We start from the raw sequence: 18,320 nt of genomic DNA on the forward strand, positions 1-18,320 counted from the left end.
CTGAACTTTAAGAAAAAACTTTCTGGAATTCAGATCCTTTAGGCTGCTCCTAAAGGAAGTGATGTGAGCTGCATCACTCTTAATAAAAAGAATAAGGCTGTAGAAAATATACTATAGGGAACAATCCTGCATTGCCAAAGAGATGGGATAAATGATCTAGCAGGTATTTCCCAGCTCTAATTTATATTAGTCTATGGTTTGATGATGATGGAGACTCAAATAAAAAGACATTCTTCTGGGTCATGGTTCAGTTGTGCCAGTGAGAAACAACGTTCCTTCTAATCTTTTCCATACATGTGTGGAATACATTTTTGTGCACCACAGCATGTGTAAATGTACACCACCAGTAGAAACAAATATCTACCTGTGGGTGCTCTGCTAATCAGGTGGGCAGCATTTGACTCTCTTCTGAGCAGCCACACAAGCATGCAGCATACAGGGATCACAGCTGGGGAAGTATGTTTGTGATGAAATAGAGGCCATTCCTGTTATAAGTTGTCCCAATATACATCCATTTTTGTAAAGTCGTTGACGCTTGTAGGAACTAATGCGTTATAAGTCTGCCCATTTCCCGCTCTTAAGTTGTGCACAAAAAAACCCACCCCAATTTGCACAAATGGAAGTCAGCTACAGGAAAAAAATTCCCTGCTTTAAGTTGTTTTGCTGCAAGTCCAGGGTTTTTTGGAATGTATCTTGGACTTATAGTGAGGACTGGGTGTATACTATAGATTTTGGTCTCATGGGATTATGGTTGGTACCCTTTGGTCTAAAATGCACATGTAATGTTTTTGCATTCCTTTTCTTTTGACTAGCTTATTTTTTTCTAGCAACTGTTTAGCTATTTAGTTACATATGTATTTCAATCATTCAAATTAATTGCAAGAAGGTAGTCTGGACACATGTAGATTATTAAATTACCAGGCCTGTGAGAGATGTAGAGAATTGCAGTTGTAGGTAATATCCAGAGATAAATATGTGGAACACCTGAAAGATGCTTCAGCTAAAAAATATTTTGTGAGAATTACTTGGAAACTTTTGAATCACCCATGAAATTCACAGGGACATGTTATGGGGAAGATAGAGAAGATTTTTGCTGTATCGCTAATAACAGGTGTGCATTTTAAAATGCTGTGGGGGCAAAAAAGCAGTTAGCTGTCTGATCAAATTGCATTATTCAGCGTGTTGTAACAAAATATGAGAAACTTTCTTTGTGATTAGTGATATTTTTGAAGACTGGAGGATTTAGAAAAGTTGACGGAGCAGTGCCTCTTTTCCACTTACCACTATCACATGGTAGAAGATTTAATAATTTCATGTAAGAGTAATTTGTAAGATTTTTTTTTGTAATTGTATGCAATTTCTTTTATTTTAAGTAGTGCCATGTGTTTATACTTGACCATAATAAGCACCCCTGTGTCTTTCTGATTCTCTTTCCCAGAATATTCTACTCTTTGGAAAGGTTTATCGTTAATAGGCTATCAGGATATACCAGATATGTTGGTCTGAATTAGAAGGACATGTTTTTGTGTGTGTATTTGCTTCAGAAAACCAATTAAGGCCTATCAGTAGCTGACAGTGCTAGAGGACAGTATTTTGTTGTGCTAGATCAGGAGTGGGCAAATTCTGGCCTGCAGGTCAGATCTGTACCATCAGAGTTAGTCCCTTATGGGTGCCCACCTATGTTTACATGCGACTCCACAAGTATTGGGTGATGGCAGCTCTTGTTGGCCATGGATTGTTGTTTGCTGCCAATGGGAGCAGCAGGAAGTGGTGCCCTAGTCCATGCCACTTCCTGTCTCTCCCATTGGCCCCGAATAAAGCTTTGCAGCGAGCAAGAGCTACAATCACCCAACACCTGTGGAGGCACAGGTAAACGTAGTGGCCGCGGCCCACCAGGGACTGACCCTAGTGGATGGCTGGGTTTTTTTTTTTTTATTGCCCACCCCTGTCTTGTTGTTATATGTACGAGTTGTAAAGAGAGAGTCTCTGGCTGAAGTCTTACTCTCTAAATAGACTAGAAAATAACTGGAGAAAGGACATATTATTCCAATTTCATTGACTGGGAATTGAGACCAGGCAAATCTATGTTAGGAAACTACATCATTAGAGAACAGTAGGAAAGGGAAAATAGACCTTAAGATTAACTCAATTCCCTCCCCTATGCTATAGTTTTAATAACTTATAGCTTTGATTACAGCTTAAAATAAAATTCCACGGAGCATGACTATTCTGTCATTTGCCCATGCAGAGAATCCAATTAAGTCAATGGAAGTTGGATGTGCACCACAACTGGACTGTCAAAGCCTGTGGTATGTGTACATGTTTTAAACTCACGTTAGCCTGACGTTGGCATTGGATAAGGGGTCAAATTCTTGCACGGACAAACTATTCTTGAACAATTTCTCCAATGCATTAGTCATAGACAAGTCTCTCTTCAACATCAAACATGTATGTCTTATTTTCTTTAGTGGCTGAAATTCAATCTTCAGCTTTATTGTGATCTCTCACTCTCTGTTACTGTTTGAGTGCCTCTTTATTCCTCCTAGATTATTATTTATTTACTGTAATACTGGTGCTTTCTTTCCCAACCAAAGTTTTGATTTTGAAATATAAAGTGGTTTTGCTTTTTCAACCATGTTAAGAATATGAATTTATCAGATTATCTAATATCCCTAGCTAGGCTTTAGGATACAGTATCTGATCACCTATTTATTATTTTTTACATGAAACCAGGTGAAATTAAGCATTTTTTACTTTTGTATGTGGCTTTTGGGTTCTTCCAGGTTTCAGAGGTCTACAAGCTCTTTATTTTAGCTGCAGGAGTCTCTTTAAATCACCATTAATCAGTCCTCTCCATGAAAGCCAGTGGAAAGCATTGCCTGCATAAAGACTGCAGGGTTTGTCCTTAGCCGTGTTCCTTGTAAACTGGGTGCTTGTGCAGCCACTAGGAAGAAATTCAAATGCTGCCCAGCTGATTAGCAGAGTGCCCACAGCTAGGTTTTTGTTTCTGTTGCTGGTGTACATTTGGCACATGCTTCGTGCACATAAAAATGTATTCTGCACATGGATGGAAAAAAAATCCGCACTTGGATAGAAAGATTACAGGAAACATTGGTCCTTAGGGCAGGTCTATACTAAAGTTGGAAGGTTGGCTTGAAGGCACGCAACTCCAGCTATGTAAATAACATAGTTGCAGGTGATATATCTTAAGCTGTGTTTCCGTACCTTACCCACAGCGGGAGGTCAAAAGGAGAAACACTCCCATCAACTTTCTGTATTCCTTGTGACTGCAAGAAGTACTATGGTGGATGGGGCAGTGCCAGCATTCAGTTTAGCAGGTCTTTACTAGATCTGCTAATTCGAACACTGCAAGATCGACTGCCACAGAGTTGATCTCTGTGATAGCGAAGACAAGCCCTTTGTAGTATAAGTTAATGCAGCACCTAACTTTCTGACATTTTGTTATTGTTCTCCTCAATCAGGTGGATTGAGAAGAACAAGAATGATGGAGGAATGTGATTTAAAATAGATGCAATTCAAATAAGGATGCATATTAGGTTAGATGACACTTTTCCTGTGCTTAAAGAGACTGTTCCTGCACTATTTAAATTGGTGGGATTTTTGTCATTGATATAAATGGGACTGGGATCAGAGCCAAAATATTACCCATTAGTTTCATTTACTGAAACTTCCACAAGTGAAGACTATTCCTAGTTATTATTAATAATAATATCCTTTGCTTTTATAGACTACTTTTCACCTTTTGATGCATATTACAAAGGAAGGCAAACAATATTTCCTGTGAGTCCCAAAAATGCACAGCTGATGAAAATAGATGCATCTTACTTTTTATACCATCTAATTAAGGACCTTATACAAAACTCACTGAAGTCAGTGGAAGCCTTACCATTGACTTCAAAAGAGCTAAATTGGGTCCTACACTTCAGTTTTGTAAAGGTATTTAAATATTGGTGCACTCAACATTGGAACGCCTAACCCATAGAAGAGCCTACACCTCATTTTCATCTCCTAAATGGAGAGATGTTCTGGAGAGAAGAGTGCTATTTAAAGGAGACTGGTGTGTGTGTATGGGGGGGCGGGCACTGTGGCCCCTCTAAGGGCTTGTCTATACTGGCACGATTTGTCACCAAAAACTGCATTTTGGTGACAAAACAGTGAGAGCGTTCGCACTACAATGGGACTTTTGTTAGGAAAAACACCCAGTTTTGGCAATAAAAATCTTCTGTCTCTTGGAGATAATTTTGTCTCTTTCCCTCCCTCTATTGTCGACAAAGAGCCACTGTAGACTCTGCTGTTTGTTTTATCGAGAGAACTGGCTTCTGCCAGTATCCCACAATGTCTGCCCTGATGGCTGTGGTCAGTGTTTTGTGATCTCTGTTGCTCTGCTGGCATGCACCCCTCTCCATTTCAAAGCTCCAGGAAGTATCTGACAGCTGAATGAGCTGCTCCCTTTGGGGAACAAAGAACAAACCAATGGAGTGTTTATGCTCTTCCCAGTAGTAGAAACACAGCGGCATACAGACAGCTGCTGAAGTGGGGAGAGCTGGATAGATAGATGTACTGCTTTGACATTATGGAGAGTTCCCAGACTATGAGGGAAGCCCAAGAAGTGCAGTGATCAGCTCTGCTTTCCCACAACACAGCAGGGTGGAATGCCTAAGTTTCCTACTGTCTCCTGCCTCCCCTTGTTAGCCATGAGCGAGAGGAATGCAAGCAGATTGCTTTGCTTACCCCTCTTTCTCCTCCCCTCCCCTCACTGGAGCGAGAAGAATGCAGGCTCATCAAGCAGAACAAAAGGTCCAGCCCTTGCAAACACCTACTTGGTTCCTGGCTGGAAACAGGAACAGCAAGGTTAGAATCAGAGCTCTGGAGACACTGGTTCCAACTCCTGCTTGTCAAGAATGGAACTGTAACAGCAAATGCCAAACATATAGGTGAGTAGTCAGGATGCTTGAAAAGGCAGATCACTCTCTGTCCCTGGGCTAGATGTTCCTACTGGGAGAGCAAAGAACATCTAGCCCAGGGACGGAGAGTGATCTGCCTTTTCAAACAACGTGGCTGAAGGCAGGGAGGAGAGGAACACAGAGCAGATAGCTTTTGACTGGCTGGTGAGGGGAGAAGAGTAAGTTAAAGGAGGCTAGCATGCATCCTGACTACTCCAGGAGTTTCTAGGACACTGGAAAATTCTACATTTTTGAAAGATAACTTAGCAATTAGGAACACTCTATCTATATAAAAGAAAGAAAATTAAACAATATTAGACCCACTCAGCTCTAACACTAACATATTCTGACATCTTGTGGCAAGTCACTTAAGGGAAACAGGTTAGTCTTAAATTTTTAATGTATATTCATACTTCATTACTAACTCTGTGTAGAGAGAGAGATATCCTGTCAGGACTCCTTGGCTGTATCTCAGCTCTGGAACAGGAGTGGGCTCTAGTGCGTTACAGCAGGGGGCAGATACTTTTGAGCTCTTTAAAAAATATTGGAATGGTTAGACCAATGGTTCATCTAGCCCAATATCCTGTCATCCAACAGTGGCCAGTGCCAGGTGCTTTAGAAGGCATGAACAAAAGAGGCAGCCATCAAATAAACCATCCCCTGTCACCCGTTCCCAGCTTTGGACAAACAGAAGCTAGGGATACCATCCCTGCCCAATCCGTTGATGGACCTATTCTCCTTGTACTTATTTTGTTCATTATTGGAACCCTGTTATCATTTTCCACCCTCTGTTGTTATCTTAATCACCCTATCTCCCTCTGTTTATAAACAAACTCCTTGCCCCAAAGGCAAAGTTGGAGGCAGCTCAAACCCTGTTGCAGTTATGAACTACTGCTGGAGCTATGGCATGTGTTTTAAATCCAGGGGGTCAAACTTTATGAGAGGCTACTGCCCCTTTACGAGACCTTCATAAATGGCACCATTGATGACCACCTGGAATTTTTACCTGTTTCCAATAAATAAAAATGAGGTATCGCACCACAAATATTGCGTAAATTATACTTAAAACTTTCCTATTCATACCAACCCTCCAATTTTTGAGGGAATGGTAATATCCAGTGTGGCCATCTATTCTTCCATTTAGTTTTGCTTATCTGTCAGAGTTTTTCTTTTGACTAAGAACTAAGGGTCACCAAATGAAATTAACAGGTAGCAGGTTTAAAATAACCAAAAGGAAGCTTTTCTTCACACAGTGCACAGTCAGCCTGTGGAACTCCTTGCCAGAGGATGTTGTGAAGACCAGAACTTTAACAGGGTTCAAAAAAGAATTAGATACATTCATGGAGGCTAGGTCCATCAATACTTATTAGCTAGGATGGGTAGGAATGGTGTCCCTAGCTTTTGTTTAACCAAAGATGGAAATGGATGACAGGTGAGGGGTCATTTGATTACCTGTTCTGTTCATTCCCTCTGGGGCATCTGGCATTGGCCACTGTCGGAAGACAGAATTCTGGGCTAGATGGACCTGACCCAGTATGGCTCTTATGTTCTTAAGTAACTTGACCCAAAGCCCACTATACCAGGTAGGGCCATAGAGCGTCACACACAAAAGCTGATTCCTGGGTAGCGTTGCAGTTGCACTTTTTAATTCTAGGACTTTTTTCCAGAACAACTTTTAAGGAGCTACTGGTCCTTTACATGTGCAGATACAAAAAAATTCTGCCCTGAGCAGCCAGATATTTTATAGCGTGTGTCTGTTGTGCTATATCTCCTTCTCTTCCAACTGGTAAGTAATCTTCACTCCTGTTGACTTAATCTTTAATATTTCTGAGGGTGGCAGATTCTCACAAACTAAAGTACCTTCAGTGAATTTCATGGAGATGATATTCATACTCTCAAATCCTTACAGCAACACACTGGGAACTCCTTCCAATCCTCTGTATTTATTCATAAGCATTTGCATAAGCCATTCAGTACACATAAACCCAAGCCAAGATTTGGCTGACAAAATTTGTTTGCTATGGATGTATGTTGCTAACATCCATCATTTAATTATTGACTATATAATGGTTCTTTTTAAAGGAATATACCAATTTGGTAATAACATTTCTTAAATGTTATTTTTGGACCACCTTTTGAACTACCTTTTTTTGTTTAAGTGACTGTGGACTACTGATTCAGGGAAAATCTTGCAACTCTATTTTTGCTAATTTCTAAGTTATTACCTGAAAAAGTTCACAGGTGCCTAAGTAGCCCCTGGAATTGAATCATGGTTAAAACTGCCCTTCCCCGGAATCTGAAATTCAGCCTGGGCTAAAGAGAGATGTGCTCCAAAGGTAGAGCAAAAACAGATTATGGGCTCTAATTTCAATAATGTGAACATTGTGTGATGCTGAATGTTGTGCAATGAAGAAGAAATACGAGCAAACGGGATGGATGACTGAGGTAAACAATAGAGAACATGAAAAATGTGTAAGCTAGAGTCATGCTCAAAATAACACTCATGAGCAAAAAATGAGGGAATGTGGGCTAAGGTGGCTTAGTCAGGTAAAGCACCAACCAGACTAAGTGGGTAAGAGAATCCAATAGATCAAGCCTGAAAGAAAGAAAAAAAAAGAGGCTGACTCAAGAAGAAGTGATAGGATGCCGAAGGAAGACACATTTGTATGTGGAGTGATAGATAAGATGGCACTAAACAGAGAACAATTTGGAGGGAGAGGATTTGTAGAGTTGTCCTTGTTTGGATAAAGCTAAGGAAGAAGTCAGGGCTGGCCCGAGTCATTTGTGTGCTCCAGGCTCTGGGAGTGCGGCCCCGTGCCCGGGCACATGGTGCATGTGTGGCCCCGCCCCTGGGTGCCCGGCGCATGCATGGCACCACCCGGGTGCATGGAGCATGCACAGTGTCACCCCCGCCCGGCCCGGCAGCCCCGTGCGGCGCCCTCTACAATGGGGCGCCCCGAGTGGTCACCTGATTTGCCCGTACCTTGGGTTGGCTCTGGAAGAAGTAGCCTAAGTAAGTCTCCGGAAGGTGGGACAGGGCTTACTAAAGAAATTAGGCTTTGCAGCATTGAGCACAGCAAAGTCTAAATACCTTTAAAAATCTGCATGTGACTGGTTTGTATGTCAAACTGTATTGTGATGTGTATTCAGAAATGATCAGATTTTCAGTAAATGTTACCTCCCTGTTACCTGACTAAGGCTACATCTCCACTGAGGTTTTTGCCTCAAGAACCTATGCAAATGAAGTGTGGATTAGCATATTGCTGCACTTCATTTGCATAGTTTATTCAAGCCGTTTTTGTGTAAGGGGTTTTTGTGCAAAAACAAGCAGTGTGGATGGGTTTTTTTGTGTGCAAAACCCCTGTTTTGCACAAGATCCTTATGCTGATCCTTATGCATGTCCCAGAGAGGTATAAAGATCTTGTACAAACAGGGGTTTTGTGCAAAAAAAAAAACCCATCCACAGTGCTTGTTTTTGCTTGTTTTGTTCTTGTGCAAAAATGTCTTGAATAAATTATGCAAATGAAGCGTGGCAATATGCTAATCAAGCTTCATGTGCATAGGCTCTTGCGGCAAAAGCTGCAGTGTAGATGAAGCCTTACTGTAAAGAAGTTTCTTGCTTTTTGTTCTGCTTGCCTTACTAGTCAATTGATTGACAGAGTTCTGTCATCAAGGGTTTGATACTTGGATTTTTCATTACAGCATGAATAATGAGAAATACAGTTGTGAAAGGCTTACTATTATTTCCTATGTGTTAGAAATCCCATATAAAATGAAATATAGAATTATAAACTTGGGGCCACCATAAAACTGATTTATCAATGAAGGCATGAATTGCAATCTCTTGTGCTGAAGTTTTTGAAAACCACTGAAAAAAGCATGGAATGAAACGCATATGAAGAGCCATTCTGTGCTTTGCATATTTAAAGTAAGAAGAGAGCTCTAATAAAAATTATCAGAATTTTTTTTCAGCTCCTACATTATAAGACCACCCGTTTCCCAATATAGTGTGATTGCTAAGTTGAAGGGAGAATGTGATATACATGTCAGACTACTAAATGAACCAAGAAGTGAAAATCCAATAATTCTTATCTTGGACACCCTAAGCAATACAATGCTTCTAAGTGTGCAAAAAACTGCAAAGTCCAGATATTGGTTGCAGCAACAGCATTTCATATGTATATCCTTACATCTTGCAATTTATGAACTTAAGACATCACTGAATATTATTGAAGTTTCAAAACTATTGCCAATATTGATTTGCTTTGTGATGCAACAAGACCTTTTCATTTATAAAAGTTAATTTTTAAATTGTCCAGGTACAGTAAGTACTAACAATAGTACTCAATATTGTTCATCTTATGTATATTTTTATTTAAAAGGCTTGATACAAACCCCCTGAAGTTTGAGAGCCTTTTCATTGACTACAGGGACTTTGGATCATGCCTCAAATAATGAATAGAAACATATTTTCCATATAGTGTAAAGATTTTGAATTTTTTTATGTGACTGTTTCATAACCTGCTGCACTATTGCAGTTGTAAAGCAAACACTTTCATCGCAGAATATATAGTATCAAATGGAATAAGTTATTTTCTCTGAGTTTTGTACAGGCAGTCCCCGGGTTACGTACAAGTTAGGGACTGTAGGATTGTTCTTAAGTTGAATCTGTATGTAAGTCGGAACTGGCGTCCAGATTCAGCTGTTGCTAAAACTGACCAGCGGCTGACTACAGGAAGCCCGAGGCAGAGTTGCTCTGCCCCGGGCTTCCTGGAATCAGCCGCTGATCAGTTTCAACAGCGGCTGAATCTGGACGCCTGGGACAGAGCAGCTGGGGTGCTGCCGGGTAGGTCCCCGCAGTGCCGCACCTCGGCGCTGCGGGGACCAACCCGGCAGCACCCCAGCAGCTCTACCCCAGGCATCCCCAAGTCAGCTGCTGCTGAAACTGATCAGCGGCTGATTCCAGGAAGCCCGGGGCAGAGCAACTCTTCCTCAGGCTTCCTGTAGTCAGCCGCTGGTCAGTTTCAGCAGCGGCTGACTTGGGGACACCTGGGACAGAACAGCTCCTCGGCCCACCCAGCAGCACCCAAGCTGCTCTGCCCCAGGCGTCCTGATTCAGCCGCTGCTGAAACTGACCAGTAGAAAGAACTAAATGTTTCACATTTCAGTGGTTCTGGGAACAACTGCAACTTTACTACTCACTGAAACTCTCTGATGGACCAGTGAGATGGGACTTTGATTACCCTATTTTAACATGGATATTTAGGGCACATCTACACTGCAATGTAAGCTCAGGGTTAGTAAAACTCAAGTTAGCAGTCCCTGGGTTTGTTAACCTAAGGCTTAAGGATCTATACTTGTTTGTAATCCTAGGTGAGGAATTATTGAAACCTGGATCCAAGCCTGGAGTTCTAGGGTACGTCTAGACTACAGGCTTTTGTCAACAGAGTCTTTGTTGACAGATACTGTTGACAAAGCTTCTGTCGACAAAGAGCATCTAGACTACATTCAGTTCTGTCGACAAAGCAAGCTGCTTTGTCGACATGAGAGTGTAGACACAAAGGACAGTGTAGATGCAACAACGCCTTCTGTCGACAGAACTCTGTTGACAAAAGGCGTTATTCCTCACAGAATGAGGTTTACCACCGTCGACAAAACTGCCAAGTTTTGTCGACGTTTTGTCAACAGAACTCGGCGGTAGTGTAGACGCAGGTATAGTTTTGTTGACAAAAGTCCACTTTTGTTGACAAAACCCTGTAGTCTAGATACACCCCTGCTGTCTATACTTAAAAGCAATATGGTTTGAACTCTAATCCAGCTTGAGGCTGAGACCCTCCATCCCTGTGTGATCCTGGGACCTTGACTCTGACCGGGGGGTAATGTGATTGGTGTGTAAATGGAATGGGGGTTAGGTTTCCACCTGAGTTGATCCCTGGGCTTACCAGTGCATGGTAGACATAACCATTGAGTTCTTAACCCTGTACTGTAATGGGCTTTCACTATGTGCCATTTTTGCATGCTTAATTTAATTCTGCTTTTGGGTTTATCCCTCCCCCTCTGTAGCCCCCACTGTTCATATTCATGCTTAAAAGTTCACCTAACATATGGTGATATCCCTGCACAAGAAACACTCATGGTGTATTTTCTTAATGAAGTACCAGAGGGGTAGCCATGTTAGTCTGAATTTGCAAAAGCGATGAGGAGTCCTGTGGCACCTTAGGGTATGTCTACATTAGCCCCCTAGTTCGAACTGGGAAGGCTAATGTAGACATTCGAAGTTGCAAAATGAAGCCCAGGATTTAAATGAGGTGTAAAAGTTAACTTGTGGAATGAGGTGTAACAGTTAACTCGAACTAAGAACTTAGTTCGAGTTAATGTTTGACTGCCGCGTGTAGCCACGGGCAGTTAGTTCGGACTAAGGGGATGTAAAAATGGCACTCGGACAGGAAGATGCAAATAAAGCCCGGGATATTTAAATCCCGGGTTTCATTTGCAACTTTGAATGCCTACATTTGCCTCCCTAGTTCGAACTACGGGGCTAGTGTAGACATACCCTTATAGACTTCACAGGGCTTGGGAGGCAGGTCAGTCCTCACCCACAGACAACCTGCCAACCTGAAGCAAATTCTCACCAGCAACTATACATCACACCACAGTAACTCTAACTCAGGAACCAATTCATGCAACAAACCTCGGTGCCAACTCTGCCCACATATCTAAACCGCGACACCATCACAGGACCTAACCAGATCAGCCACACCATCACTGGTTCATTCACCTGCACATCTACCAATGCAATAGATGCCATGTGCCAGCAATGCCCCTCTGCTATATACATTGGCCAAACTGGACAGTCCCTATGTAAAAGAATAAACAGACACAAATCAGATATCAGGAATGGTAATATACAAAAATCTATAGGAGAACACTTGAATCTCCTTGGACACACAGTAGCAGATTTAAAGGTAGCCATCCTGCAACAAAAAAACTTCAAGAACAGACTTCAAAGAGAAACTGCTGAGCTACAGTTCATCTGCAAATTCGACACCATCAGTTTAGGATTAAACAAAGACTGTGAATGGCTAGCCAACTACAAAAGCAGTTTCTCCTCTCTTGGTGTTCTCACCTCCACATCAGCTGCTAGAAGTGGGCCTCATCCTCCTTGACTGAATTGATCTCATTATCTCTAACCTTACTCTTCATTGGAACGCTTTTCTTATGCCTGTATATTTATACCTGCCTCTGGAATTTCCACTGCATGCATCTGATAAAGTGGGTCTTTGCCCATGAAAGCTTATGCTACAATAAATCTGTTTTTTAATGAAGTGATTCTTGAGAGGCCTTGCTTCTACCATGGTAGAGGAACTGGTGTTCTTGTTAGTTTCTGTTAGTATAAACACATGAGTGTCAGAATCTGAAAACTACATAAGAATCCCTGATGTCAATCCATTTACTCCAGTATGTTCTGCCTTTTAAATCTTAGATCACATTTCCTCTTGCTGTGCTGGAGACTGATCTTCTGGCATTTGATTTAGTAGGTCTAGTAAAGACCTGCTAAACTGAATACTGAGGGCGCATCCAGTCATTGCCAAAGTTGGGTTAAATTATGTTGACTCCAGCGACATTGTTTATGTAGCTGGCTTTGCATACCTTTAGCTGACCTTCCAAGTCTAGTGTAGACCTGGCCTTAGGCAAAAATATAAAACAGAAGGAGGAATAAACATGGAGAAGTTTTAATTCTAGGAATGATTTGGAAACCATATGGTAGTGGGGAATCTTCTGTTGCAGTGGGAGCAAGGAGCAGCATTCAGACATAAATGATCTGCTATCGCATTCAGAATACTCATTGAAATTCTGATATGAATTACAGACAAACCTTTGGAACCTTGAGTGCATTAACTTCATTTCCAAATCACCATTACGCACCCAAATAAAAGTACCCTGAACTTCAGAGATGATGAAGCTTCATGTAGCCACTTTTATCTAGGAGCCTAGCTATGCATTTTGGAGACTAATTTCAGACATTTATGATTTGAAATATTTGGCCTAATTGCATGTTGTGATTAATTGCATTGCAGTGCTGATCAAAGGCCCTTGGTATGTGGGTATTGAAGTCAATGGGAGCCTCTCTGTTGACCTAACTGGATTTTGGATAAGGTTCCATATGAAAGAACTTTTTAATCTCATCTTACTGGATACAGATCATATGCTCAAATCCACTAGTTCTACTACTATGCATTATATTATACTCTCTACAGATATTTTTCATTTCCCACTAAATGATTGTCACATTGTGAATATTGTGCATTTAAAATACATTGATATTGCATTTAAATTTTTTATGTGAGCTTCATCCTATCCAATTCAGTTCAAATGCAGTTGGCTTTTAATTGCACTAAAGGTATCATTATTCTACTGTTTTATTGTCTGGCAAGCTTGAACATATATTTTTGGCTCTTTCAGTTGTTGTTAATAAAACATTGCATTTTGGCAAACAAATGTCACTTGTGTCAATTCCTTGTCCTAACTACAATCCTCTACGAACATTTGGTTTGTTTGGGCTTTTTATTACACTGGCTGGAGACTTAGTAATGTGAGAGTTGTTTCTTGCCTCATGACCCTGGCCTTGGCAATTGGAGTCTCACCTTCTAAGACAATGACCAAAAACTGTTCTGGGAAAGTACAAGAAAAGGATGTAGGATATTTATCTGTGCCTTTGTTCTGAACAGGTTTTGTTTGCTTCTTTCCTTGTACTCTGTGTAGAGTGGCACATGTAGTTCAAGAGAATGCTACTATATATACCCAGTGGTGGTGAGGTAAGCTAGTGGGTAGCTTCCTCAAACTATGGCTTTTTTCTGACAGCAAGACTGACTCTCAAAGGAGCTTTAGCAACTCCTTTCAATAATAGGAGAGAGAAATAACTAGAAAGGGCTATAACAAATTTCAAACTAATTTTTTTACATCTCTTTTTCTCAGCAGGTTCACAGACAAGATGTAACCTTATTAAAAATGGAAATCGGTGAAAGATAGCACTTGGAATTGAAGTATTGGATGAATGTTTCTTTTTTAATCTGTCAGCTTTTAAAAATGATATGCTGATTCAGACGATATGAGGAGTAAATTGCAAAGTTTATTTTCTCTGCTCAATGGATGGATTTTTTAATCATTCCTTGGAGTCAATGAAGTTCAGAGAAGGCATGTGATGGAAAAAGCAGCGGGTCTGTGTGTTTGTAGCTACCACATTTTGGATTAGTTTGCTGTCTTGCTGAACCAATTCCGTTTTGACGGGCAGCGCGTGAATGTGATGGATTTATCTTCAGAAATGAGCAAACATGGAAGGAATCCAATAAGTCACAAGCTAGAAGATCAGAAGAAGGTAAGATTATTGTTGATGCTAATTAGCTGTCTTTGAACTGCTTATACATTCAATTTGGCAGAACCAAATCGAAGCTCTTGCACAACTCATATTCTCATAGGTAAATAGAAAAGTGCTACTCTGGGAAGACTTAGTTATATCATCACTGTTTCCAGTGATCACTTTGTCACATTACACATTGCAACATTGTATTTGTGACAGCCATGTAAGCATTAGCACAGGGAATCCTGAAACAGGGCAAATGATAAAAGCCTATTTTTATAGTTGGGACTGTTACATGTATATTGGTACCCATTAAAAAGTAACATTTATTAGCAGATATGTGATAGCTACCCAAATTGTACATATTGCACACTTTTGGGCTGAGGCGGTTAATTCTCTGGATAAGAAAAAATGGAGGTCCATTAACTCACTGTGCTGTAACTTAGAATGTCCCATGTGTCTCAATAGGTACTTATGTAGCTGTCATGACTGACAGGTCTGAAGATTGCATGTGTGTCTGACACTCATACTGTGCAGATTGCATCCCGTTAGGTGTGACTTGAATTTTAAAACTGTACATACTTGTGACATGGCTGAACACTTGTGCAGTTCATGAGAATTCAAATGATTTCTTTCAGTATTCCGTTACATCTACAGACCTGGCATGTGTTACACAGAACCTGCATTTGCCACTCCCCTCACACTTTCTTTCAGCTGTGCTGGACTTTTGAACACATAGTAGAGCTACAGGAATGAGAAGGAGTTTTTCTGAAGATACTCCTCTTGCCTACAGGGGCTCAGTGGTGCTGGGTTCCAGAACTGACAATGGGGCCATTGTATCTTCAGAAGTTCTTGTGCTCTCACTTTACTGCTGGGAAGGTAGGGGAAGAGGGGAACAAGCTCAAAGAGATATGAAGGCCAGAGGGAATTGTTGGGATCATCTAATTTGGTCTTCTGCAGAACACAGGCCATAGAACTTCCCTGAATTCATTCCTGTTTCAACTAATGGGCTGGAATAGAAGTATCAGAATGAGGATAAAGGGAGAAAGGGCTGTTGCAGGACTCTTACCAAATCTGCAATTATCAGGGTTTTGTGGCCTTTCCACCACCTTCCAAACCCTGATATGGAAATAAGTGTCCATTTCTTACTGGAAAGAAATGTCACACATGCAGCTGCCTGCCTATGAAGCTTTAAGACTAAATTCCTAAGATCTTCATCTATGTATTGTTTGCACTACGAACTGTAATAACTGCATTTCTTATATTATTTAATCATACTGTTCAGAGATGTAGATATCTAAATAGCTAGGGATTGTCTTACTGACTTCAGTATGATGCACGAATTTGAATTTTGCACATCCTGATCAGACAGCGGTGAGATATCAGCATGAATAACTGGGTCCTGTAATGCTGCTATTTACCATATTTGGTTATGTTAAACAGTAAAGATCGTTTCAACTGTATTTCATTGTTCACTATTGTGCCTTTGTTTTATAAACATAATTTTCAGTTGGATATGCTTTTTATGTGCATGGTTTAGTCAATAAACACAAATATATGTATTTTACTTGCTTGCAAAAACATGTCCAGTATTTCCCAATTAACATAGCTATATTTTGCAAGAAAGTCTTGTTTTGATGAACTACTCAGGTTACTTGGTATCTTCAAAGAACACCTGCTAGCCTCAGGCAGACAAAGGAAAGTATTTGAATGATTGCTGCAGCTGTGGCCTTGTCAAAGTCAGACTGCATGCACGTAAGGATGCACATGTGTACGTGCGGGTGTGAGGCAATGCTCAGGGAACTAATACAAGCTGCAATATCTTCAAGCATTGCTTTTGCACGCGACCTTGTGTAAGCTTGTAAAAATGCTTTCAGAGAGATGGAAAAGGTATACAATGCCATCCCAGAAATGACACTGCTTCATCACTCAGCAAGGTTCTGGCAAGTCTGTTTTGTTGCCAGTAGTGATTTACTGTTCCCTGTTTATTGTTACCTAAAGATGTGTGTGCACGGGGGTGGGGAGGACAAAAGGAGTCTGATTCTGCAATCTTTGCACATTTCAAGTTCCTACGGTACAAAAAACTATGAACATGCAAGTGAAACCTAAATTAGCAAATATTTGTCATTATATTTTATATTAACTTCCCTAGACCAAAATTTGAACCAGTGGGAAAGTTAAGACTAGATCTGTAATATATTGTTAATAATTTGATCTAGATTGCTGATGTAATTATATTATAAGAAGAAGTTTAATTTTTGGGACCTTTGAGATGTTAAGGGCCTGATCCAAAGTCCACTAAAATCAATGGACTTCACTGGATTTGGATTCTGCTTTGTGTGAGCATGGTTAAGAGGTTGTAGTTTCTTTTAATTCTGAAAGTGCTAGATCCTGCAGTCTTTACATAGGCACAATAACCACAGATGTCAATGGAATTTTTCTTGGCTACAAAGACTCCAAAATTAGGCAAATAAATACAAAAGTAACAGTAGCAGGGCCAACACACCCAATAATCAATGTAGAATTTTGTAGAATTACCCTACTGAATAAAATGTTAAACATAACAATAGGACTTTTAACATGAAAAATCCATTTTCTTTCCATCTTGTATGATCCATCATCAACAAAGCCAGTCCATGAAGCTCTTGGCCATGCAAAATGATAGGAATGTGTACGTGTCTGCAAATTGTGCTGTCCCTCTACCCTTGCTGTTTTCCTTTTTGTGAGCAGGAAGATTTTCAATTTTAAAGAGTTCTGTTCTGTTTCCTGTCTACCTACTAAAAATGGAGCAAATGAGGAAAAGTGGAAAGTGTATTTAATGGGAAAACTGAAATGCTAGTAAACTCTCTTTTCGAGATTTGGTTTTGGATGGGTGACATAGCTGAGGAGAACGAATCTGAATAAATGTTGCAGATCTCTTCATGGAAGATGTCTTTCCCACCCTCCCTAACATATTTTGCCTCTTCCAAGTTCTCTTGTGTTGCACTAGGCCCCACCATTTACTATGCTCCACCTTGCCACACTACGTGGGTTTGTCTCTGAGGCACACCTGCTGCAGGGAACAAAGAGCAATCCATGGGGCCCAGCAATTCAAAGGGCAGCCAGAATCTCAGGCCCTTTAAATTGCTGCCGGTGTGCCATGTGGTGCAGTCTGGGAAGGAGTGAGGTTTGTGGAAGAGGGGAGGGGGGCATGATACTGTCTGGGCAGTGCTGAAGGCTGCCTAGCCCCAGCCTTGTCCTTTCTGGGGCACTGAGTGGGCCCCTCCCCCACACCTTGCCCAGAGGCCCTGCAAGGCTGTCAGACCCACGGCTGAAAGAACACCTTCAAACATGGAGAGCTGAACATGTAGGTATGATTGATGAGCCCAACTATCACTACTACTCCATGTGTCTCAAAAAACTAAGAAGGCTCCTGTGTTTCAACTGAGTTTTACAAAAAGCAGCATTTTGTCTCTGTTTCTGTAATCCCTGTGAACTGTGTACCTGAAGGCAAGCAACCCAACTGAGCAGGTAAAACTGACTGCAGGATGTCTGAGTCATCTTGGCTTATGCACAATATCCCTTAGGTGGCACATGACCAAGATTCATCACCAAATTTGGTTGGATCCTTAGGTTTCCCTGATCAGGCACCAACAGGGAGCATGATGTAAATGCTGATTCTGTGAGCATTTGTGTTTGAAAAACCATCTCCTATCAGGCCTATGATGTGTTTCCACTCTCCTCTTCCATCCCCCTTTCTTCCACAATGCCTCCCTGTGAAGTGTCTCTTCAGCCCCTTCTAGCCATCCGTCAAAACCCTCCTAGGTGGATTCCCTGGCTCCCCGCTGAAATCATTCTGTGTGCTGCTCTGCTATGATTGTCCCAATCCTAAAGTCCATTTACTGTAGGACTAATGTGCAGGATTTAACAAACTGTTATAAAATGTGGAAACCGGTTTTAATAATTCAACAAATAAACTTGCCCTTTCCACACTTCAACCTGCTTTTGTTGCTATTTTA

The 18,320-nt window shown here is 41.0% G+C and overlaps 1 long non-coding RNA gene across 1 annotated transcript in view; it reads left to right on the plus strand.

Moving 5' to 3' along the window:
- The window catches only part of LOC149525586 (uncharacterized), a 229,487-nt gene extending 213,597 nt beyond the window's left edge, over nt 1-15,890 (plus strand). Inside the window, exons 2-3 of the long non-coding RNA XR_016350138.1 lie at nt 13,941-14,340; nt 14,961-15,890. This is a non-coding gene — a long non-coding RNA (uncharacterized LOC149525586). The remainder of the gene's footprint in view (nt 1-13,940; nt 14,341-14,960) is intronic.
- Nucleotides 15,891-18,320: the final 2,430 nt, after the last annotated feature.

This window comes from Pelodiscus sinensis, chromosome 1, assembly GCF_052426305.1.
Source record: "Pelodiscus sinensis isolate ZL-2025 chromosome 1, ASM5242630v1, whole genome shotgun sequence".
Lineage (NCBI taxonomy): Eukaryota > Metazoa > Chordata > Testudines > Trionychidae > Pelodiscus > Pelodiscus sinensis.